Below are 24874 nucleotides of genomic sequence, written 5' to 3'. Positions count from 1 at the left end.
CTATTGGAGTATAATTGCCAAAGAAACGGGTACGAAAAAAGCATTACAAGCTATTCCGGTGCCTCCAAAAGAATGGGAACTCTACCTTGCCAATTTATATAAACTAAATACCAATTCAGAAATGAGCCATAATTTTGCTAGGAATTCAGAAATAAAACCCTTAAATATCGGAGTATCTAGTCCATTTTCAATTGAGATACATATAAGAAAGGCGAGAACGACAGGAGCAACAGGTCCTGACCAAATCCCGATCAAGGTCCTCCAATGTAACCCCAAAGAATGGAGTAAGATGTTATCTCCCCTCTTCAACCATATTTTTAGTACTGGGGAAATCCCAAAATCTTGGAAGGGGAGCATTGTAATACCCATACATAAAAAGGGTACGAGGCTGCATCCTGGCAATTACAGGCAGATAGCCCTTCTGGATGCAACAGGAAAAAACTTTACAGCAACAGTATTAGATCATCTTAAGGACTGGGCCTTTTCATCTGGACTAATTCCCCCATACCAGGCTGGATTTAGACCAAAGCATTCGGTCACCGACAATATTGCTATGTTGCAAACCATCCTAGATAAATACGTGACAAATAAATCCCAGGTTGTATATGCTGCTTTTATCGATTTCTCCACCGCATTCGATAGAGTGGATAGAGGAACACTCTGGAGAAAACTTAGTAAAATGGGTATCCCGGATAAACTATTACATATATTAACATCACTACATACAGATACCTGGTGTCAGATTCAAATGGGGAGGGAAAAGGGTCTTACTAGTCCTATCCCAACTCCAAAACGGCCTTAGGCAAGGATGCCTTCTTGCTCCCCTATTGTTTTCCCTGTATCTTAGTGATATGCCTCAATGTTTTCAGCAAGTATGCAACTTTCCACCAAAAATAGCCTTCCACAATATACATACAATGTTATATGCAGACGATGTAATTATATTAGATCTAACCCCATTTGGTTTACAAAGAAGCCTCCAGGCACTTCATAATTATAGGGAGGAAAATTATCTAATACCTAACATCGCGGGAAAAAAAATAGTTTCATTTTCAGGAAGGAAAAAGAGCACCAAATTCAGCTGGTCCCTAGGGGGAAAAATTGTGGAAGTGGTAAATGAATATACCTATTTAGGTCGAATTTTCACCAAGTCTTTACAAAATAGGCCCCATACTCTGAATCTGACCCGGAAATCTGATGTGCATGTAGGAGCACTTTCACGGTTATACGCAGCATCTGGACAAAGACACTTTTCTTCCATGCTTAAGGTATACAGCGCCAAGATTCCACCAGTATTGTCATACGCTCTCGAATATATACCAATAAGCCAATGGAGTTTTTTAGACCTAAAAGAAGGAAAGATCCTACGGAAACTAAGGAAGCTGTACCAGTACAAGCTCTCCGCCTTGAGTACTCATTAACCAGTTCCTATGCTCGAGGAATTGCCAATAACATCAGGTGGGCGTACAATCTCCTCCACGTGGAAGAAGGAACGCTTCGATCTCTGCTCAAAATAGAAACATTTGAATGTGATTCGTCGAAATATGTATTTTCAAAAAATGCTTTATCCACTTTCAAGTTATCAGAGACTAACATCAATCTGTTACTATCTTGGACACCTGCCCAGCTGAAACTCTTCTTAAAGCACTCTACTCCAAGACTTAGTTTTGACCTTGACTCTCAGTACTGCTTTAAATTGCCTTTATATAAGAATGTTACAGAAACTATAGTTTTTAAGAAACCTCAGCAGTATATTAACTTTAATCTAAACCACGGGGTCAGGAGATCGATTGTTCTGCTCCGATTTGGGATACTTCCTGTAAAAACCGTCGCATCTAGGTGGCACCTAAAAGAAAGCACAGTTTGTAATCTGTGTAATGGTGGAGAGCAGGACTTGGAACATTTGTTGTTTATCTGCCCAAATGCGATAGTGGTAAAGGCAAGAAAGAGGTTTTTACAACCAGTTTATACCAAATGTAGAATTAATTCAGTACAGGAACTGATTATTTTATGTAAAGCTCCGCCAAACGATCCTGTTTGGTACAATTTTTACAAATTTTTAAAACCATTTTTAACTTTGTATTAGAATGAAAATTTTAACAAAACGGTGTAAAATTGAATACTGTGCATTAAATATTTGTGGTTCTCAGTGGAGAACCAAATCAAATAAATAAAAGATAAACTTGAAATAAACTTGAGGATGCTGAGGAAAATTCTGCCCCTTCTCCCTTTTCAGCCCCGCAGGATCATGGTGCAGGCTCTTATCTTGTCCCGCCTTGACTACGGGAACGCCCTGTATCTGGGCGCTCCGGCGAGTACCATCAAAAAACTTCAGGTGACTCAGAACTCTGCAGCACGCTTACTGCTGAGGCTGCCTCGGAGACACTCAGGGTCAGCTGCTTTGGAAAAACTCCACTGGCTGCCAATACAGGCCAGGATCCAATTCAAGGTGATGTGCATAGCCCATAAAGCTATGTGGCACGCAGGCCCTGCGATGATCTGTTCTTTAGTGACTCCTTACCATCCCTCCAGAAATCTGCGTTCCAGTTCTACCTTCCTGGCAGTATCACGGAAAATCAAACCAGCTAGATGGGGAGGTTGTTCGTTCTCCTGGAATGCGGCCTCCTCCTGGAACTCCCTGCACTTTACCCTGCGTAGCGAACCAGACCTACTAAAGTTTTGCAAACTTCTGAAAACCTTCCTCTTCCACTAATTGCGCAGTCTGATTGTTGTCTCCGCCCCCGTCCTAAGCGCTACGAGGCCTCAGGGTAGAAGTGCGCTCTATAAAACTCCATTTCATTTCATTTCATTTCAATCTGGGAATGCCCTGTGGTACAGATCTACTGGAAACGAGTACTCCGCTGTATGCAAGAAGTGTGGGGGTGGAGCTGCGTATCAAGGCGAAGAAGTGCCTTTTAAACATCTGGGAGCCCACCGACCTGCCAGCGAAAGGGAAGCTATTGGCGACTCTAGGACAGGCAGTGGCGAAGCGCAATATTGCTAGGCTGTGGGGGGCAGTACTGCCTCCAAAACTCAACTCCTGGAAAAAGGACATAGACTGGAACGAATACAGAGGTAACCTATGTGAACCCCCTCAAACTTTACCCACTGACGTGTCGACTGAAATGTGATCTACCTTGTGACATGCGGATGTGAACACTCTAAATTTGACCATGTATTGTAAGCTCTGTGGGGCATATTACCAACAACTAGCGATAATTATCGCTATGTTGGCTTAGCGGCAATAATTTTATCGCCGTGTTGCGGCGATTTGTATCGCTTAGGATGCTTGCTATTATCAAGGTTATCTCCTAAGCGATATAAATCGGCTGAAATGCATGAATATCGCTGTAAAGTCAGCGATATTCATGCATTACCGAGCTAATGCTCTTAGCCATGTTATCCACCTCCCATTGGATAACATGGCTAAGAACTGCTCAGGGCAGGTGTTAGCTTTTGGAGATAATCGCGCTTAGCGCGATTATCTCCAAAAGTTGGTAATAGGAGATAGCGATGTTAGCGACTGTTTCCAGTCGCTAACATCTTGGCACGCCACTTTGCATGTCATTAGTGATAAATATCTCTGACATGCAAAGCGGGGCCCAAGATGGTCGCTATCTCCTACTAGCTGTCGCTAACTGGTGTTAGCGACAGCTAGGTAATAGGGAGATAATTTTATCTCCGCTTTCTTGGCTTTTAAAGCCAAAAAAGCGGAGATAAATCCCTTGATAATATGCCCCTGTGTTTCTATGGTATAACGTGATTACTGTATTTAGAATCTGTGTAGACCACCACTTTTTCTGAGTTGTTAATAAAAAGAATTAAAAAAAAAAAAAGCTCTGCCCTGGGGATTGCCTGTTGCCAACGGCTGATCAGAGATTAGAGAACAGTACTGTGGATTGTATTTTTTAAATTGATGGGTGTCACTCTCTCCCAAAATAATAGAGCAATTTCAGACACCTGTTACCCTCTCACTCTCATCATAAAGATTTTTGACATTTATTACTTAATCCGGTGATAAATAGAAGAATGACCAGAGTATATAAGGCAGTGAGATTTTGGTAGCAGAAATGTAGCTTTATTTAATGTAAAATAAAAGAGAAAGAGAAGTGACAAATGCCACCTGGGGTAAAGGAAACAGGATGGGTAGCCAGGAATTAAAGTGCAGGTGAGAATTCTAAATGGAGGTAACACAGTGGTATAGAGATAGAAGGTTGCCAGTGCCTTCCCTCAAGTAAGCACAAAATGAGGAAACGAAACATAGTGGCTAGATGGTTCTCCAAATAACAGCAAAAAAACATTTGCCAACAAGACAATGCCACAATGGAGTTGACATGGACTCAAATGAATGCTCATGTTCTCTCTCCCCAGCCAGAAGATTGGTGCTGCTGGGACTTCCGAGCCTTGTCCCTCATTCTGTCAGGCTCACTCTCTGAATGGCTGGTTTGAAATGAGGCCTTTATAGTTCATTAGGGCCTGCATTAGCTGCACTCTGGATCACAACCTCACATCCCACTGTGACTTCCACTCAGTATCAAAGGGACTTAACAATGACGTACTTCCTTCGAATCACAGAAGAGCATGTATTGTGAGGTGAGGGGGAGGAGTCTACAGAGAAAGGAGTGCTTTTGATTTGATACTGAAAGTCAAGGTCACATTAAAAGTGTCTGGAAAAAAATGTAAATTAATTGAGCAGATACACTACGATTTAACGCAAACTGAGTCAAAGGTTTAAGCAAAGTGTTCAAATGCTTCTCTGTTTAAATTTTCTGCATATAAATACATTTACCAGACCTATAAACTAGGCAGGAACAAAGTGAAAAGGTAAGCACTTCCATGAAGGACACGCTGCAGTTGTCAAGAGACATTAAATAAGCGTTTTAAAGGACAACAATGGACGTAAAAAAATAACTGAAGCAACTGCCGAACGCAGCGGATTGAGACTAGTAAGCATTTTACAGAGCCAATGAGAGATCACAAATCATAAAGACAGCCAAAGTGTTCCATAGCACAGGGCCCCTTGAGCTCACTGATAGTTTTACAGCCTTCGGGAGGCTCTGGGGATGGGACAGCTGTTCTTCATTACAGAGCACAAGAGAACAACGCAGAAACTCGGTCCTGGTGTTTTTTCCCGATGGAAGGGCAGGCATTCTGCCTTTAAATATTGGTCAAACAAATCCCACTCTCATACCTTGGAAAATTGACTGGCGCTAATAAAGTCAAGTGGGGATTGCCTGACATTGCTTGGAACAGGCTGCAGCACACAGCCAAGCACGTGAACTGTGCAACCTGTGTGGTTTGTGTAGCTCTGGCTGTACTTTACTGGACACTGCGGCAGAGGCAATGAAGTTCAGAATTATTTCATGAGCCTCAGTTCCGAGTTACCTGTAAAACCCATGGTCTGTTAGTCAACACATTCGTAATATTTTGCTTGACCGAATTCTAAAATGTAGTCATCGTAGAAGTAACACCTTCAAAGACTCTTGAAACTATTTCCTCTCATACTTTGCTTCTCTGTTGTACTTGCATTTATAGAGAGCTTACTATCCTAGATGAGGGAGCAAAAACTTCACAGCGAGTAGCAGCTACTGCGGTACCCAAGGTTGGTGGGTAATCCATTGGTTATTATTTATTTTTTTTAAATTTTTTTTTTGTCCTCATACGCCACTTCCCACCTCTTCGTATCTTATAGCGCCCTTTGGTGGTATTCAAGCTCAACTGTGAGAGGTTGATTCCTACTGCTTATGCTACAGACCTACAAGCTTGAAAGAAGTGGGGGGTGTCACAGCCATATCTGTTGCAGGGAAGCATATAGGTTTCATTAAACCTCCAAGAGCATCCAAAGTGACTTAATCATCGAACGTTATTCTCTCCCATCTTTAAAATCAGCAACTATAACTCCCAATACCCTCACCCATAGTGATTTAAAAATAAGTTCCAAAATTGGTGCTTCCTATTGTTTTGCCCAGCCATATCCAGCTTAGCTATTGCTCTCATGGCTCTAATCCACATTAATTCTGTCGGAGCTTCTGACGAAATCCAAAGTTTACATATTTCTCTTCGAGCAATCAAGATGGCATAGAAAAACAGCTTAGTATTGTCATCAAGGCCCTTACCTTGTATATCCAGTCTACCCGAGATGATCTGTTCAGGGCTTACCGTAATTTCTAGCTCCAATATTTTTGATAGCGTTTCACTTACAGCTGCCCAAAACTCTTGAATCCCTGAGCATGTCACAAACATGTGAATGTCGTCTTCATTTGGGCTTTTACACTTTGGACATAGCACCATGCCCCCATCTTTGAATTTTGCAAGTGTCTTTGGGGTCCAGTATGCCCTGTGGAGAGTGAACAAGTGATTCCTCCTTAGATTTGCAGGTTTCACCACTTTATATAGAATCAACATATCTACTTGCCATTGTTCTTCTGTTGCGATCCTCGGCAAGCACTCTCCCCACAGGAACTCTGGAAGTAAAAAGGGGCCGTCCTCCATTTCAACTATTTCCCAATACCACGTTGCCACTTCTTTATTCATCCGAATGTTTGAGACCAGCTTTTCTTCAAACTCATTGTGTCGTCCCATTAACTTTCCCTTACCTATTACCCAGCTTTGTATCTGCAGGTATTTAAATTTTGCAAAATTGCGACCCCAGAGTTGCTCGCAAGCCGCCCACGGTATCAAGGCACCTTCACAAAACAGCTCCCCCCAGACCTGTGGGCCTTCTGTTTTTAACGCCCTTACTAAAGCATCTTTCGTCCAACTTGGGGCCCCCGGGCCCTCCCAAATTGGTGCAGCCACGCTAAAATATGGGATTTTTGTCACGCGCCTAATACGATACCATGCCGTGGCTAGGTCTCTTAATACCTTCAGTCTGACTTTTTTGAAGTATTTTGGATCTGCAAATCCATATAGGAAGCCACGCTTATAGCATTTTTCTACTTTCAACATGGCCGTAAAAAGTTCCCCTATTGATGAGTCATTGGGAGTTCCAAGAAGCATTCTACAGTTCTTGAGCAAAAAAGCCCAAGAATAAAATTGAAAGTCTGGGGCTGCTAAACCTCCCTTAGCATACCTTCTTCGAATTTTTTTCCAAGATAACCTTGACCCCTTGGAGCCCCAAATAAATGAACCAATTTCGCTCTGTAGCTTTGCTAGGCCTTCTTTTTCAAACATAAGGGGAACAGAATCAAATAAAAAAGTCAATTTCGGAAGCACCATCATTTTAACCAGATTAACCCGGCCAATCATGGTCAGTGATATTGAACTCCAGTTTCTCAATAGTGCTGTAATATCTTTCCTTGTTTTGGCCAGATTTACTAATGTTAGCTGTTTTATATCTTGAGTGATTTGTACCCCCAAATATCTCATCTGCTTTTTTGCGATCCCGGGGTCTATTGCCATATTCCAAGCCATAATTTCAGTCTTGTCCGAATTTAATCGATATCCTGAGACTTCTCCAAACTTTTTTGTAATGTTTTCAATTTCCACCAATGATTTTGTCAAATTCGATGTTAAAACTACGATATCATCCGCATATAACCCTATCTTCTTTGACCACCCTTGGAACTTGAAAGCAGGAATATTCTCTGACTCTCTTATTTTGCAGGCCAGTGGTTCAATATAAAGATCGAACAAGAGTGGGGACAGGGGGCATCCCTGCCTGGTTCCTCGCGCAATTCTAATAGATTTTGTGAGTGCTCCATTAACCAAGACCCTAGAGCTCGGCGTATGATATAGTTGGGATATCGCTTGAAGAAAATTTTTCCCTAGCTGAAGATGTTCAAGTAAAATTTTCAAAAACTCCCAATTTACACGGTCGAAAGCCTTGGCAGCATCCAAGGCCACCACCGCCAGGGGAAGCCCCTGCTCAACCGCAACATCTATACTACCTATCAGGGAAAATGTTAATTCATTTAAGTGTCTACCTTTGACAAATCCCTTTTGATCTTCATGAATAAAGTACGGGATCACTTTGCCCAACCTATCTGCCAAGATCTTGGTGAACATTTTGTAGTCACTATTCAAGAGTGAAATGGGTCTATATGAATCCATATTTGTAGGAGATTTACCAGGTTTGGGTATGATGATTATATTTGCCTGATCCCATGATGCCGGAATCTTCAAGTTTCCCGAGAACACCTCATTTAACACCTTTGTTAATAATGGTGCCAGTCCTTGCATCAGAGTCTTGTATACCTCTACAGGGAGGCCATCGGGACCAGGTGCTTTGCCTTTTTTTGCCTTCCTAATCCCTTCCTCTATTTCTTCCTGCCTGATCTCTCTATTCAAAATCTTTCGGTGTTCTTCTGTAGCAGATTTTAGAGCTTTAGCCCACTTCTTGATCTCCTGCTTGTCTGGTTGTAACTCTTCACTATATACTTCCGAAAAATAGTTATGAAATGCTTCCACAATCTCATTAGTGTTTGAGGCTACTTTTCCTTCTGCACCCACCTTAACCTCTTTTATCATATTTTTGACCAGATCCTTCCTGACCTTCCAAGCTAGAAGTTTGCCTGCGTTTTCCCCATATTCAAAGTGATCCAGCCTAGCAGCCTCCCATCTTTCTTTCACCCTTTTATTAATTACATCAGTCAACTGTTCCTTTAACCCTTCCAACTCTTGAAGGATCTCCCCCACAGGAGCGCCCCCTGAATTTATAATCCTGATTTAATTTTTTCGGATGTTCTGTTCCAGAGTCCTTATTTCCTGGTGGTATGCCCTCCTTCTCTTAGCCCCCAGAGCTCCCAACCTGCCTCGAAGGAAGGCCTTAGTTGTCTCCCAAACAATATCTAATTTGGCTGATCCTGTGTTATGCTCTATAAATACCTCGAGCTCCTGTTGAAGGGACTGCATTGCTTCCTGATCATACAAGACTGTACGGTCCAGCCTCCAGACTGAATCCACAACACAGGACACAGTTTCCAGTTCTAAGGAAACCGCTGAGTGATCAGACAAATGAACCCCTACGTGTACCACCTCCTTCACATAGTCAATTAGTCTTGCATCTAACAGGAAAAAGTCTATTCTGGATCTATGATTATATTTTTTGTTATAATATGTATATCCAAGCCCAGACCCGGCCCGCCTCCTCCAAATATCACAAAGCCCAAATTGTTCTATTATGTTTTTAACACTGGCCGCCATTTAACAATTTCCCTGGGCTCTGCTGTTAACGGATCTATCAAGCTTGGCATCCAATACAGTGTTAAAATCTCCAGCAAAAACTATATATCCTGAAAGCCCAGTCATCTCGTGTGTAAGTTCTAGCAGCGGAGTAACATCGTCTTGATTAGGGCCGTAGTAGCCAATAATATTGTATAAGGAACCCAGTATCTTTAAAGTCACTATCAACCATCGCCCTTTCTCATCAGCTATGCTGTTCATTACCTGACAATCCAGCCCGTATCTAATTATCACTAATATTCCTTTAGTAACCCTTGTTTGTGGTGAACTGAAAAAGTGCCTTATCCACCGCAGTCGACCCAAGAATTGTTTACACTCCTCCCCAGCTAAATGAGTCTCTTGAAGGATCATTATATTAGCTGGAGTGTCCCTTAAGTACTTCAAGATCCTGTCTCTTCTTGCTTTAACCCTTAAACCATTTACATTCCATGACACCCATCTCACTATTTGTGTTTTTACCCTCGCACTTTTACCCTCCACCATCGTAAACTAATCTCCGAATCCTTACCCTCAGGGTGGTCCTTGGCATATGAGAACATTTGTGTTTTCCTCCCCCTCTTCTTCCTATCCCTCCCCCCCCCAGCTCTAAGCCCTAACCAACTCCCCCCTCTCCATTCCCCCCCCCTCCCTGGGAAAACCCTTCCAGCTTTCTAAGGCCCAAACCTAGGCCCTTTAAGTGCCGGTCACCAGCAGACGTGCTACCCTTGCTTCTGTGCAAAAACCATTTTTTTTTTTTTTTTGATTTTTTAATTTGTTATTCTATTCTAATTACATATTTACAAGCTACACAGGCCGTAAGCCCAAACTGCACCAGTTAACTATACACCCCCGCCTTGGCAGTACTCCAAAAAGTTATCTACATCTTCTACAAATCTAAAGGAGTACATTTTGTTATTCCACATGACTTTTAAAAAAGCAGGGAATTTTAACTGCACAGTCGCCCCCAATTTCCTTAGGGGTTCAATTCGCTTCCCCAGCTCCCACTGCCTATTTGCAGTGACTACCGATAAGTCAGATCTGATCTCAATCTTTACTTCTCCTGCCATAAGAGAGCCCTTTTTCAATGCCATAGCAAGAATCTTTTCTTTTAGACTATACGTAAGAAAGTTAATCAACACCCTTCTAGGCTTGGACCGGTTTGGCTTCAGTCTGAAGGGATCACGATGGATCCTCTGTATGTCAGCAGCAATCTCCTCTTCAGACTCCTCCAACTGCAGCTCCGATTTTAATAAATGAACTACAAAACCTTTTAAATCCTCCCCCTCTTTTCCTTCTGGTAGCTTCAAAACCTTCAGGTTATTTCTTCGCTGCATATTTTCCAACCTCTCTAACCGCTCTTCGTATACTCTTTCTCTGCTTTTAATCTCCTCGAGCTCCTTACAGTTATCTTCCACTGCTTCCTGCATCTCCTTGACCTCTTGTTCCAGTTTTCCTGTCCGTGTATTTAACTCATCAAACTTAGCCTCCAGTACACCCACTGCCTCCCTAATACCATCCTGCTTACTTTTAGATTCCTCAAACCCCCGATGTACATCTAGGTCTAATTTTCTCAAAAGGGCAATAACCATACTATCTGAGTGTAGCACCCCATCACCTGCGGCCGCCCCCTCCTCTTCACCCCCGTCAAGCTCTCCCCCATTCTGATTAACTCTTCCTTCCTTATTATTTCCTGATTCTATCGGGCTGTCCGATGGGGCCCCTTCTGTTAGAGTTCCTGACGGACTATCAGCTTCGGGTTCCATCTCTCCTGCTTCTGTGACCGCAGCCTCCTCCATCTCCAAAATTTTGTAACGGTTTGGGCTCAAGTGATCTGACCAGTCCACAGTTATTGACTCCCCTTGCATTTATAGAGAGCTTACTATCCTAGATGAGGGAGCAAACAACTTCACAGCGAGTAGCAGCTACTGCGGTACCCAAGGTTGGTGGGTAATCCATTGGTTATTATTGATTATACTCCATTTTATGCAGAGCTTGCAGTATAGAAATAGCAGACAAGCTAGCTGGGCCTATTACCTTTCACACGATTACACAGTGTCTCAAAGGGACATTGCTGTTGAGGATTCTGAGACACCTGTCTTTTTGCTCCCTTACAAAGTTATCTGTCTGGCAAGGTCCGTCTTACAGCGTGTGAGGGACTCTCGTGTTGAGATCTCTCCAGAAGACCTTGATGCCCCACAAAGTCAAGTGCACTTGGTCTAGTCCAGAATCTGTATTTTTCCATGCAGGCATTGTTGATTCCAGCTAAAACACTTTAAACCAGGAATCTATATATGTGTTATGACTCAGTGGGAGCAGGCCATCAGGGAGTGAAATCAGCCTTAGCAAATGTTTTATGTTCCTTATGTTAGCCTACTGTTCACCAGGATGTAGAACTCTGTGTCCGGTCGTGTCAGGGAGCATCGCCTCACTGGCTCAGAGCCAGCAGGTGAAAAATAAAGCGAATAACTATAATCGTTTTATTTTTCATTTGCCAGCTCTGAGCCAGCGTGTGCAGAGAGGCGGGCCAGGGCATGGGAGGTGGCAGGAGGAGTGCTATGTGCACTTTTAAGTGCACATGTGTGTTTGGCCGGCTATCTCAGGCTGGCCATACACACATGCGCACTTAGGTTTATCCAGCCCAGCTGTATTGAACAGCCAGGCTGGGGCAACAGCACAGACTCCCTGGTCAGAGCAGAGTGTTTTTTTAGCCCTCTCAGGCCAATACCCATGCTGCGTTCATAGCATGAGAGCAGCGTGGGGAACGCACTGGGATTCTAATGCTCTCCCAGTGCCTGCTGGGACCAGGAAGACCGAAGCACAACATGGAAGGCATCCAGCAGCTCCAGGAAAGTGTTTTTAAAATTTTTATCATTAATCTCCCTCCATGCGCTCCTACTCTTGCGCACCCCCGCATACCCTCCACCCGCCTCACCACCTTTTTATTGTGTCAGCCACCACTGGGTTCTGTCCTATTTGTGTACCGTTCAAGGTAGTCCATGAAAAGTTGTTTAGTTTTCTTAAGCCTTTATCAATTCCTCCTCACATTTCCACCGACTTTATTGTGGACTTACCCCGTAAGATGGAAACTGAGTGATCATGATCTAATTTCTAGGTTTTATAGCGCTCAATCTGCTCCTCCCGGGGTATCTATCAAGCTTTGTCCTCAGATTACCATCCACAGTCAGTCAGACAATAAGGGTCAATCAGAGCCTAGAGCAATAATCATCTGAGGTGCTTCTGCAATGCCACTCAAAGCAACTTGGCAGAATACTTTACTTATCCGTGGCAGAGTCTTCTCATAAGAACTCTGGACACTCTGCTACTAAAGTCTTCCTATTCAATTGCATCCAGGTATTCCACCTTCATTCCTTTCCCTCTTATCCGTTGTCTACTCTGCTTGTGTCTGCTGTTGCTGATTTTCTAGATAAACTTGACTCAGACTGAAAGGAGAGTAATTGCTCAGAATCTTGCCTTCCACATATTCTAGTTTGTGTTGACATTGTGTCTTTCGGACACAGTCCTTTTACCTTGGACAGCGGAAGACTCTGATATGGATTGTACAGAAAAGCATCAACCCAGAGCGAACAGCACATTTACCCCTCTAGTTTGAGGGAGTCATTTCATCATTAATTAAACTAGCACAATTTATGACCACACTAAATTGAATGCAATTTGATGTAGTTCGAGAGCCTTTATTGGCTCATTAAGTGGGTTGAAGCCAGGACAATCTGCAAGCGAGATGTGCACATGAATAAACCACCATCGAGCGGCTAACAGCATACCTTTGGAAGCATCAATGGCTTCTTGCCAGTTAGGACGACATAGTCCCTGAAAGACTGGAAATAGTCCATGAAAGAATTGAAATACTTCCAAAATAAGGCATGCTTGTGCTTTCAGCTGGTGCAGGGTGTCCTCCTGCATCCTCCTCCCAAGTCCTGTAAAATCTCAACATGTGAAAACCTGTGCCATTTTAGGAGTCAATACTGGGAGGCAGCTCTATGATACCTCATGCCCTCTATTGAAGGTAGTTGGAGTTTTATCAGTCCGAATTATTTGCCTGTGCAAGAAAGCTCTTTGAAAAGATCCAAGACATTCTCATTGATTTGCTTTAAGGACTTTACCTGAAAACATAGATGGGATCAAACTGCCTGTAATCATTAATGGAACAAGGTGTCAATCTTTTTTGTTCTGGTAGCTCATAGAAAAACTGTACCCTATCCCAATTGAGCAGGAAAATCAGTTCATTCTTCCCAGCATGTTGGGTGATTGAATTACAGGACTCAATGAATAAATACTAAGGAGCCCATTTATAAAGTCCTTTATGAGTACATAAAAGTAGTACTGTAGAAGTACTACATCTTACATTGATCAATACCTTTTTGAATTGTTCTCCCAAGTATTGAGTGTTTCATATAACTCAGTCATTGGCAAGTCTGCAGAATATTTAATTTTAAGCTTGTTCTCCAGAAGCACCAACTATAAAGATCCAAGGGTACTACAACGTCGACGGTCACCACTTGTTACCTTCTACAACTTGAGACACCCTTACAATGCAAAAAAGAGAAATACATAATTTAGACTTTTGTGGGTTCCACCTCCTTTACTACCAGCATTACCACTATTTACTTAGCGAAAAATGTGCTCTCACGTGATGCATGCATGCATTTTGTGCTAAGAAATAGCGTTAAATGCAGAAGAACATGAATAGTGAGTGGGTGTTCGCTAAATGTGCTCTCGCAGTAGAATTTTCCTCCGCAAATAACTCTCAGTTATGCAAGGAGGAGTAATCATATAATTATCACTAATTCTGCATGACAGAGTAATGTGGAGAGACAGCTAGTGCATAGCCAGGACGGGGTGTTGGTCTAGCCCCCTGATGACTTGGGCTACAAATTGGGATGCGGACTTTGCGATAGTACGGTCCAAATGCTCGCCGCATAAACCCTGACAACACTGGAAATTGCATTTCTCTGTGTGACTTATAATGCCAAGCTGTACTTATTGTACAATATTTTGGTTTTTTTCTTATTTTTCCTTTCACTATTTTGGCTGCAGTCAGAATGGTATAAAAAATAGCCGATAAATAAAATAATTTTTAAAATAAAGAGTAATACGACATTACCAAAATTGCTCCAATTACTCTGGCATAATCAAGATTCTACCCAGGCCTACAAAGAACCCTGAGTACATATGTAGTTTGACGCTGCTCTGTTAACAGGATAATATAAATCCTGATATAAACACTACATGATATGTATGGAGCTAATCTGACACTTCTGCTAACTACAGTAGACAAGGTTGTACAGTCATAATCCTCTGCACTTTCACTTTCTTTAGTGCCTCGGCTTAATCATTAAGAGTATTTTGAAGGGTGAAAATTTCAAACGCCATAAATATTGCTTAAAAGTGGCTATAGTAAATAAACAACTTGGACCGTATCATGGATAGGGCGCACTGTCCCTGTTGTCACCACGGTGAACCTTAAAACAGGTGTGTCGGTGCAAACGCGGAAAGTGCACCCTATTACATTGAATGGGCTGCCCCATGGCATCCGCGTACTCGCACTGCCATGGGAACAGCTCATTCAAGTGAGATCAGAGCGGCTTTGAAGCAGCCGCTCAGTGTTTCTCGGTGCTTGTGGCAACCCACCTGCACTTTTAGAAGGGGAGAGAGATCCCCTTGCAGGCAGGTGCAGTAGGTGACTGCACCTGCCTGCAAGGGTATGTCTAGCGGGTCAATAGGAGCCCCTTTCCCCACTCCAAAGGACTGTCATCAGGGGGCACACTGACAGTGCATTTCACCTCCTGACAACCAGGCCCGGACTGGCCGTTGTAGGCACCGGGCAATCCCCCGGTCGGCCGCATGGGTGGGGGCCGGTTTTGGGCCCCAGGGGGCCGTTTTTGTTACAGGGCCGTTTTTTGCAGCATAGCTGCAAAAACGGCCCTGTAACAAAATCGGCCGAAAACCGGCCCTGGCAAAGAGTGCGGACGCACCCCCAGGGTAGAGGGGGGCCGGCTGAGCACTTTGCCTGGGCCGATTTCGGTTCCCAGTCCGGCCCTGCTGACAACTTCTTTGCCTCTGCCTCGAGTCTATACAGCACAGGCGCAGAGGCAAAGGGATTCCCTTATTTACATGGGGCAACACCCCCATACAAATGAAGGAACGCCCTCTGGTGATAGCACCGGCGCTTTATGTGCGCCAGTGCTATCTGTATTAAATAAGGGGCCGCACAAGCATCTCCAGCCCTTTCTGTAACACCGAAGCGCCCCGGGGCATGCAAAGTAGGCGCTAACACTTGTTGTGCCAATGGGGCACTTCCATAATACAGCCCCAGGTGTCTTCCACATTAATGCAGTCATATCAATATATATTTAAATATACTGATAAATTATAAAGCACATTAAATAAATAAAGTTGTCCTTGGTTGCCTGAAACAGGCTGACCAGGAAATAAATGTTCTTGTAGAAACTGTCTAATGGTTTTATGATGGCAGATCACATGTACATGAAAACTCAGTATTTCCTCAGAGGAACTGAAATGTGCTTGTGAGCAATGCTTCAGAATGGTCTGGTAATTATTTCCCTGTTTTAGTTTGCTGCATGTCCACATATAAGTTTCACGAATATTCTTCATTCAGTCACAAGTTAAGCATTCTGTGGCTGCTTGAATTCATTCATATGAATCACTCTGTATTGCTTCTGAGGTACTTATGAATTAGTTGTCAGTGGATTCAATTAAGCAAATTTAAACTTCTCTTATTTTTTTTCAGCAGTAGCCTCTTTGCTGCTCGGTGCTGGAGACAAGGGGTCTTATTTAAAGTTCGGCAGACGGGTACTGTGTCACAAACGTGGTAGTTGTTCTGTCTGCTGTATTACAAGTGCTTTATAGATTACCGCACTTGCACAGGGCCAGACAGGTCTTTTATTTCACCAGGCATTTACCCAGTCAGCTGGAGTGGAGGCCGATTTTGAAAGGGGGGGTCTGCACATGTTGCCTCTGTCACTTTCCCAACACCCAAGATTAATTGCAGCAGGTACAGGGAGGCTTCAAGAGAGAAAGAAAGGGGGGAGGTAGGGAGAAGGCCATCAGAGAGGGAGTAGAGAGGGAGAAAGAAGGAGAGAGAATAGATCGATGAGTGGGTGGGTGGGGAGATATAAGTTTTTGGCACTCCCTCAGAATTACGATTTCTTGTAAATCTGGGGCAGTGTCAAAAAGCCCTGAGTGTTGCTGGAGGCGTTACCAGCAACATCCATGGAGGGCCTCTTTCACGCAGTTTTCTGCGTGAAAGGGGCACATATTTATAAGGCCATGAAAAGTGACTTTACATGGCCTTATAAATATGCCAGTGGCACATTGTGCTATTGGAACGTCAAAAAAGTGCCGTTCCGGCGGGGCAAAAGTGCCGGTCGAGCCTCATCAATGAGGCACACAATAAGGCTCATGTAAAATAATAAACACTTTAATAGCTTTTCCCCTTGTCTGTGCGCATTTGCTTTTAGTGGTGTCCCTCTCAGATGCCTCATAGCTGACAGGGGTTACCAATTTGTTTACACTGTCAACATCCAACAATATACTACATCACATGGCATTGAATGGAATCATTTAAAATCCCACAGAAAATAAATCTTTGATTATCTACGTTACTCCAGAATGCCAATAAACGTAAATGTATAAATAAAATATATGCAAAATTCATATAAAATTACCAAAAGGTTGTGAGTGCTTAGCCTCCTTTAGCAGAATATGTTCCTGCTGAGTAGTTGCATTCTTTCCTTGGTAACTTCCTTAGTTGATCACTTAGGGGCAGATTAATGAAGGCCTTGCGCCGCCGGTGCGTCATTTTTAACATGGGAAAAAGTGACGCACCGGCGGCGCAAGGCCTTCATAAATCTGCCCCATAGTATTTATTCCTTTATAGATGTTAAAGGTGTCAAGTCACGCATTTGTGCTACCGTCACTCACAGAAAGACCGTTTCTGGGAAAACAGCAGTTTGAGAACTGGCGTGTGGAAGCAATGCAGGCTCAGAGGGGCAGGGATCAGTACAATAGGGCGCAGGTCACACAGTGCACTTTTGGGGCAGCAGGGTCAGGGGCAGATGTAGTGCAAATAGTAGCTGCGCAAAAAAACGGGGGCCATATTATCAAGAAAGGACGATACATTATCGCCGCTTTTATCAGCAGGAAACTGCCGCTAAAGCAGCGATAATGGGCTTGATAATATGCCCTTGTGAATTCCCATAGAAGCCCAGGTTCTGGTGTTAACCTGGGCTTCTATGGGAATTCACAAGGGCATATTATCAAGCCCATTATCGCCGCTTTAGCGGCAGTATCCTGCCGATAAAAGCGGCGATAATGTATTGCCCTTTCTTGATAATATGGCCCCGGGTGTTTGACAACTATTTCGTCATCACTATTAGTGATGTAGGGCCCGATTTACAGAACTAAGTTAAGCCAAAATCCTAAACTTACTACTTTTGGTATTCACAGAAGGCATTTAGTAGTAGTAATGTTCGGATTTTGTCTTAAGTCTGTCTTGAGTCTGTCCTAAATTTGTCTTAAGTCTGTCCAAAGTTTGTCTTATGTCTGTCTTAAGTCTGTCTTAAGTCAAACTTAAGTCAAACTTCAGACAAAATCCTAACTTTACTACTAATAAATGCCTTCTGTGAATACCAAAAGTAGTGGGACAGACTTAAGACAGACTTAAGACAAACTTAGGACAGACTTAAGACATATGTAAGACAAATTTAAGGCAAACTTAAGACAACTAAGACAGATTTAAGACAAACTTAAGACAAACTTAGGACAGACTTAAGACAGACTTAAGACAAACTTGAGACAAACTTAGAACAGACTTAAGACAGACTTAATACAGATTTAAGACAGACTTAAGACAAAATCCTAACTTTACTACTACTAAATGCCTTCTGTGAATACCAAAAGTAGCAAGTTTAGGATTTTGTCTTAAGTTAGCTCTGTCAACCGGGCCCATAGTTCGTATTCATTTTGAATCCCTACACTTTGAAATTTTATTCTTTTCTCGGTTCCCCTCAGAACCTTTCTTCAGTCAGGCTATGCTAGACGTGTATGTCAAATATATTTGATGTTCTGCCGTTTTGACACCTTTTTCAGGCTACATTCTTCTTTGGTTACTGAGACTGAATCTATGTCCTCTGGTGGTGAGGCTGGGGTGGGAGGGGGCGCTAGTTACAGCCAGACCCTGGAGCAAGTCGGTAAGCCTGGAGACTTCCATTTTGAATATTTTGATGCAATATACTGTGCCTAACACTTTAGTACTATTGTTTATGTCATCGGATATACTACTCTGGTTCAGGTTCTATCCTTGTGCCCGTTTTCCAACCACCAGCAGATACTGTCCTATGGAAATGGATCCAAAAATGTTAATTGGCACTTCCTCTCACATGTCCACGAGCAGGGGTGACGTTTACAATGAATCTGGGGCCTGGTCTTTCCCGAGAGGCTGGAAGACATGACAGTCCCTTACAATCTTCTCCACCAAAGATCAAGGATTAGAAACCGGACAGTCTTCCTCTGACATCGTTTGGTGGCAGCTGCACTTCAGTGGCTCTTATGAACCAGCTCAGCCACATGTTTTTGCAGCGAACAAGGCGTGGCAAGACAAGTGCCTCTATGCTCCAGTCTGGTGTGGTGCACGGCCAGTTCAATATGAAGGTAGTGGAAAGCTATGACATCAGCTGGGCAGCAGCTTTGTATTGTTTGTGAGTATGCTCAATGCCTCTCCACTGCTGGGTATTCAAGAAACCGATGGCAGAGTTGGGACTTCTTTTGTCGGTTGTGCTATTGCTCCTTTCTTGAGAGCGCATGGGCAAGCCCTCCTAATTACATAGTGCAGGTAGTCTTCTTCAATTGAAGGTCTTCTTTCAGGTGGCAGGACTAGATATCAGGAGACACAATTTGACGAGTTTTTGTCTTTCCTTTTTAGGGTATACAATGTTAAATGTGTGATCCTGCAGGAGAAGTCCCCACCACTCAGTCTGCAGGGGCATTTTTTGGGATTGCACCATCTGAAAACCAACGACCGATGATCAGGGATGATGGCAAATGGTTTACCCGTTACAACCGATGATAGTGCTCACAGGTCCACCCACAGCCAGACTTTCCTTTCCCACCTGCTAATTGGCTTTTTCTGTGTTTGTGAGACTCCTAATATCATAGGCCTTAATGTGGCATTGGGCCATTGCTGTCATTGTTCCACTGAGTCAGTGTGGCTCACAGACCACCCAGACTTGAATCTAATACAATTTCTGGGTGAAATCCAGAATCAGCATATGATCAATTCTGAGCACATATAGTCCTGTTGCAAATTGATTCAAATACATTTTGGCATTCTTCTGACCATTAAAGAAGAGTCCTCATTTCATCAAGTCTCTTAAAGGGGTGCTGATGGTGGCAAAATCTGAAATGTATCCTACACAATAACTGAGAAGAATGAGGAAGGAGCACTGGCTCAACAACATTCAGGGATGCTAAAACTAAAGTGAGTGATGTGATCTTGTCAGAGTCAGAGTGTGTGCCCTCACGTGGAAAGAGGTGACCATAAAACCTAAGAGAAGCTTTGCAAAACCAGGGCTTGTCTTTGATTAGAGACAAGTAGGTGTAGATAGTATACCTTTATACGGGTCTCATCATGCTCTCTTTTGTATGCTCCTAACACAATTATGCCATCATTCTAATTTAAACTTGGGAATGTGCTCTATAACTTTGTGGATTTCTTCTTGAATACCTCAGCCACTAATAATTAGGTGCTTGTATTAGTACAAACGGTTGTACAGGTACTATGTTGATATCCCTCAACCTCTCTCTGAAGTTCAGCTGATGGTACAATTAAGTTGGTGCATCATGTCTTGAATAAAAGGTGCTAAATGTCTTTTTCCTTTGAATTGTAAGGTCCGGTGGCGCATTTCCACATTGATTCTATTGTTGTGTCCATTGTGATTTTTTGTCACAGGGACTATCGTGCCACTGATATGCTCAATGATAGCTTACTTCAGCAGATTATCGAGTTCGCCGTCCATCTCCGCAGACTCAACAATGAACAGGTGGGTATGGAATTCTTTCAGTTTGCCGATACCTTGGATAAATTCAGAAAATATCTGTTCTTCTGAAGTTTACACTGCAGGTGATCAAAGCACTTGATGTAGGCCCAACTTAAATGCCAGTTTGAAACTCAGCAGACACCCAGTGCCACATGCAAGTCTCTGTGGAGTGGGGGCAATGTGAGAGCATCATGTGAAACCGTCCCAGGCACTTGTGAGTATTACTTGAGCCATATGCATTGATGTTCACATTTATGAGTGTCATTGAGGGTTGATTCTGCAAGCTTGCACATGCAGTGTTGTCAGTCATCACATTTATTGTGGCACCTAAGGTCCACCAAGAATGGGGTGGTAACTCTATCAGCTTCAATAAGCAGCAAGAGCTCTTATAGCTCATAGTCATCTTCAGTCAAGACTCTGCTGCTACCGAAGAAACCTTAAGCCGTCCTTCTGATTTCCATTCCAGCTGACGATGAGGCAGACGATGATGAAGACGAAGAGTTCTCATGAGCTGCTGCCTCTCTGACACCGTGGACCGCCCTAAAAAAGAAGTTTAACTTCATGCTATGGGTTCTAGTTGACATTTGCAGATTGTTTGTAAATGACCTACCTTCCCTATCTTGCTGTAGGTGCTGTAGGTAATGAGGCGTTGACCTGGCTGTGGAAAGCATCAACACTGTTCTGTGTTTGGAATACTATTTTTTGACATTGTTCAGTTGCTCTTCTGCCGCATTTGATGCGTGCATTGACTGCCATAGGCATAAGCCGTAGATAGCATGCCTCCAGATTATGGAATTTCTGAAGAAAATTTTGATGGGAGGTGACAGAATCACACCCCACAGTGATTTGTAAGTGAAGCTCCTCCTTACAGTTATAGTTTTCAAAGTCATCGTTTTTATTTATTTTTATTTTTATAATCTTATATAGCGCATACACGGCCCGGAGGCATCAGGGTGCTTTACAACAGTAGCAAGATACAAGGGCACAGAAAGTTACAGTTACAATAATTACGTTCAGACATGTTGCATCGGTACCTGCGACCAGGACAAAAGCAGTCGTTGGACAGGGATGTACTTGGTTCAAGCATTGAATAAGATGGTGGGGACACACAATGAAGGTAGTTCGTCTCCTAGATAGAGTACTTAGGGATGGTTGAGGGTGAGTAACCCAGGTGTCTGTCAAATAGGAGGAGCTTGGGGAACTTTTTGACGGTGATTATGTAGGTTGTTAGGTGAAGGTAGGGAGGTAAGGAGTTTCAGATTTTTGTGGCACTACATGAGAACGACTGGCTCATGTACCGTTTTCGACCGAAGGTGAAGATTCCAGGAGCAGGATATCGTGCTGAGACAGTGGGCACTAGGACCCTGGGTCTGGGGCAAAGGAAAGGGGGACACCGGACATCACTTCCGGTCAGGGGAGCAGGGCGGGACAGAGGATGACCAGCAGGGCAAAGGGCAAGACGCACGCAGATGCTGTACCATAGAAGATAATAAAGTTACCTTATTGTAAGCCACCGCGTCCTGTGATCCTTGGGGCTCTAGGATACAACAACTGGCGACAAGGACACGCGTATCGAGTGCCCAGCAGGAGTGCAGGAGCGAGACCAGGAGCCCACCCTGGGTCGCGTCGAGTGACGAGCAACGACATCAGCGAGACCAGGAGCCCACCCTAGTTCGCGTGTAAGTAAATAAAGCGGTGCAGGAGCCCACCCCGACCGCTACAGAAGAGGAAAAAGAAGCATCCCAAGATCAACGGTAAGCCCGACTGAATGAGCCGAGTGGGCGTGAACATCGAGCAATTTGAGCGCGAGCCAAATCAGCGCGGACTGGCCAATCAGCGCGAGAGAAGATCGGGTGGCCATTTTGAAGTCAGGCAACGCTCGGATTGGTCCCGAAGTCTCGCGAGAATCCCAGCGGCCATTTTGAAGTCAGGCAAATGAACCAATAGGGGAGCGGAAAAGACCGGCCGCCATTTTGAAGTCAGGCAAAAAGGAAAAAGCCACGAGAGTGCCGAAAAGAGCACCAAAAGAAGGAAAAAGAAGCACAAGGCAGTGCAAATGAATAAATAAATTTAAAAAAAAGAAGATAAAAGAGTGAAAATGAAAGCACAAACAGATGCAAACAAGGGACACATTAAAATAAAAGAAGGAACAGAGAAGAATAGTGAAACAATAGAGAAGCAAGTGCCACCAAGAGCACAAAGAAAAGCAAAATGGCAGAGCCAAGGAGTGAAAGGCAGAGCACCCAATATCGCTGACCTCTCCCATTCAACCTGTCAGAGCCGCAAGTGGGTATAAGATGGGAGAGATGGGTCAGGAGATTCAAGAGGTACATGGAGGCCACGGATGTGACAGAGGCCAAACAACTGGTTCTGTTCCTCAACCTAGTGGGCGATGAAGTAGACGATCTACTAGTGACCCTACCAAAAGACGAGATATCGACGTACAAGGGACTAGTAAAGTGCCTAACGAACAAATTTGATCCGCAGAGGAACATTGATTTTGAGCGATATTCCTTCACGATAGCGTTTCAGCACACGGACGAATCGTTGGATGATTTTGCAACCCGACTGCGGAAACTAGTAACTCACTGCGAGTTCGACAAGTACAACAACGAGCAAGCGATTCGCCTGCGCATCATTGAAGGATGCCGTGACACGGATTTCCGTGCGAGAATCCTGAAGGAACCAACCTCACTGGAAAAGATCCTGTCACTAACAAGGGCCGAGGCAAGAGCGACAGTGCAAGCAAAGCAAATGGAGCGAGGAAAAGAACGGCGAGTTGAACAAGCCCACCGCATGACAGAGAGCAGCCGCACAAGCAGCTGGAAAAAAGGGCAAAATGAACAGGCGACAAAGAAGCAACCTGAATCGACCTGCTACAGATGTGGACTTGAGTTTCCACACAGAGGCACGTGCCCGGCATTTGGCCAAACATGCAGGAAATGCAACAGAAACAACCACTTTGCCAGCGTATGCCAGGGACTGCAATTTAGAAGTGAAAGAGGAAGATCGGGAAGACTGCGAATGATGACAAGCAGACATGTCAGACATGTCGAAACAGCAAACAGAAGCTCCTCGATAGAGTCAGGAGAAGAAGGGGAAGAAGAAACAGTAGAACGACTCTACCTCATGTTAGACGCTGCTGCCGTGTCCACAGATGAAGGCGGAAATCAAGAAAGCATTCGCCTTGTGGACAAGAACACGATAAAGAAGACGGAGTCCGTGACCATAGACGTAGGACCACACAAAGCAAGGTTTGTGCTAGACAGCGGCGCAACATGTAACATCATGTGTGTGTCGGAATATGAGAAGATGGAAGTGAAGCCAGTGTTGAAGCCGTCAAGAGTTGAGATATTCACATGGGGGTCAAGAAAACCAGTGACAAATATGGGAAAATTCACAGAGAACCTGACGTACAAAGGTCAAACGATCAAAGAAGAGATTCACGTACTGAAAGGTGAAATTCCAGCAACGTGCCTACTGAGCAACGTCACAGCCCAGGTGATAGGCCTCCTCGAAATGATGTACAACATGTCAGAGAAGAAAAGCATCTTGAAGGAATACCCCAAGTTACTGCAAGGACTAGGGAAGCTAAAGGGGCGCCAAATAACACTACACATTGATGAAGCAGTAAAACCAGTAGCTCAACACCACCGGCGAGTGCCAATACACCTCCAACCGCAAGTAGAAGAAGAGATTGAAGCACTGCTCAAGCAAGACATAATAGAACCAGCAGAAGGACCGACGCCCTGGGTGTCACCAATAAATATCCACATTTGTAAAGCGCACAATCACCCGTTAGGGTCTCTAGGCGCTGGGGGCCGTCGGGAAGATTAAGCAAGCTATTGCCCAGAGTCACATGGTGCTGGGCTAATCTGCCGCCGGTGCCGGGGATCGAACCGTGATCCCCAGATTCCGGAGTCAGTCGCCCTGGCCGCGGCGCCACACCTCTTCCTCAATAGTGGCAGTACTGAAAAAAAACAGGTCCAAAATTCGCATCTGTGTCGACATGAGAATACCGAACACAGCGATTGAACGTGAGAGGCACCCTGGACCCCACCTTGATGATATGATCAGTTGCCTTACAGGCACAAGACGCTTCTCCAAGCTAGATTTGTGCAAGGGATATCATCAGCTAGAGCTCGACCCTCAGTCCAGGTATATCACAACGTTTTCCACGCACCTGGGCCTGTTCCGATATAAACGGCTGAGTTTTGGAATATCCTCCGCTGCTGAGATATTTCAGGAAACAATAAGACAAGTAATAAGGCCAGTGAAAAATAGCCTGAATTACAGTGACAACATTTTGGTGTTCGGCAAGTCAGATGAGGAGCACGACAAGGCATTGCGAGATGTGTGTTCCCAACTAGAATAAGTGGGGTTGACGCTGAATGAGGACAAGTGTGAACTGGGGCGAGACAAACTGGTATTCTTTGGCCACATCTTCTCCAAAAAAGGAATGCGGCCAGATCGCAGCAAAGTGGACACGCTGGAAAGAGCAAGACAGCCAAGCAACATCCCAGAAGTGAGGTCATTTCTTGGCCTTGCCAGCTACTGTGCAAGGTACATAAAAGATTTTGGCACAGTGAGCGCACCCCTGAGAGAACTGACATGGACAGAAGAATGCAGCAAAGCAT

Source organism: Lissotriton helveticus, chromosome 7, assembly GCF_964261635.1.
Source record: "Lissotriton helveticus chromosome 7, aLisHel1.1, whole genome shotgun sequence".
In the NCBI taxonomy this organism is placed as follows: Eukaryota; Metazoa; Chordata; class Amphibia; order Caudata; family Salamandridae; genus Lissotriton; species Lissotriton helveticus.
This window is presented reverse-complemented; position numbering follows the sequence as displayed.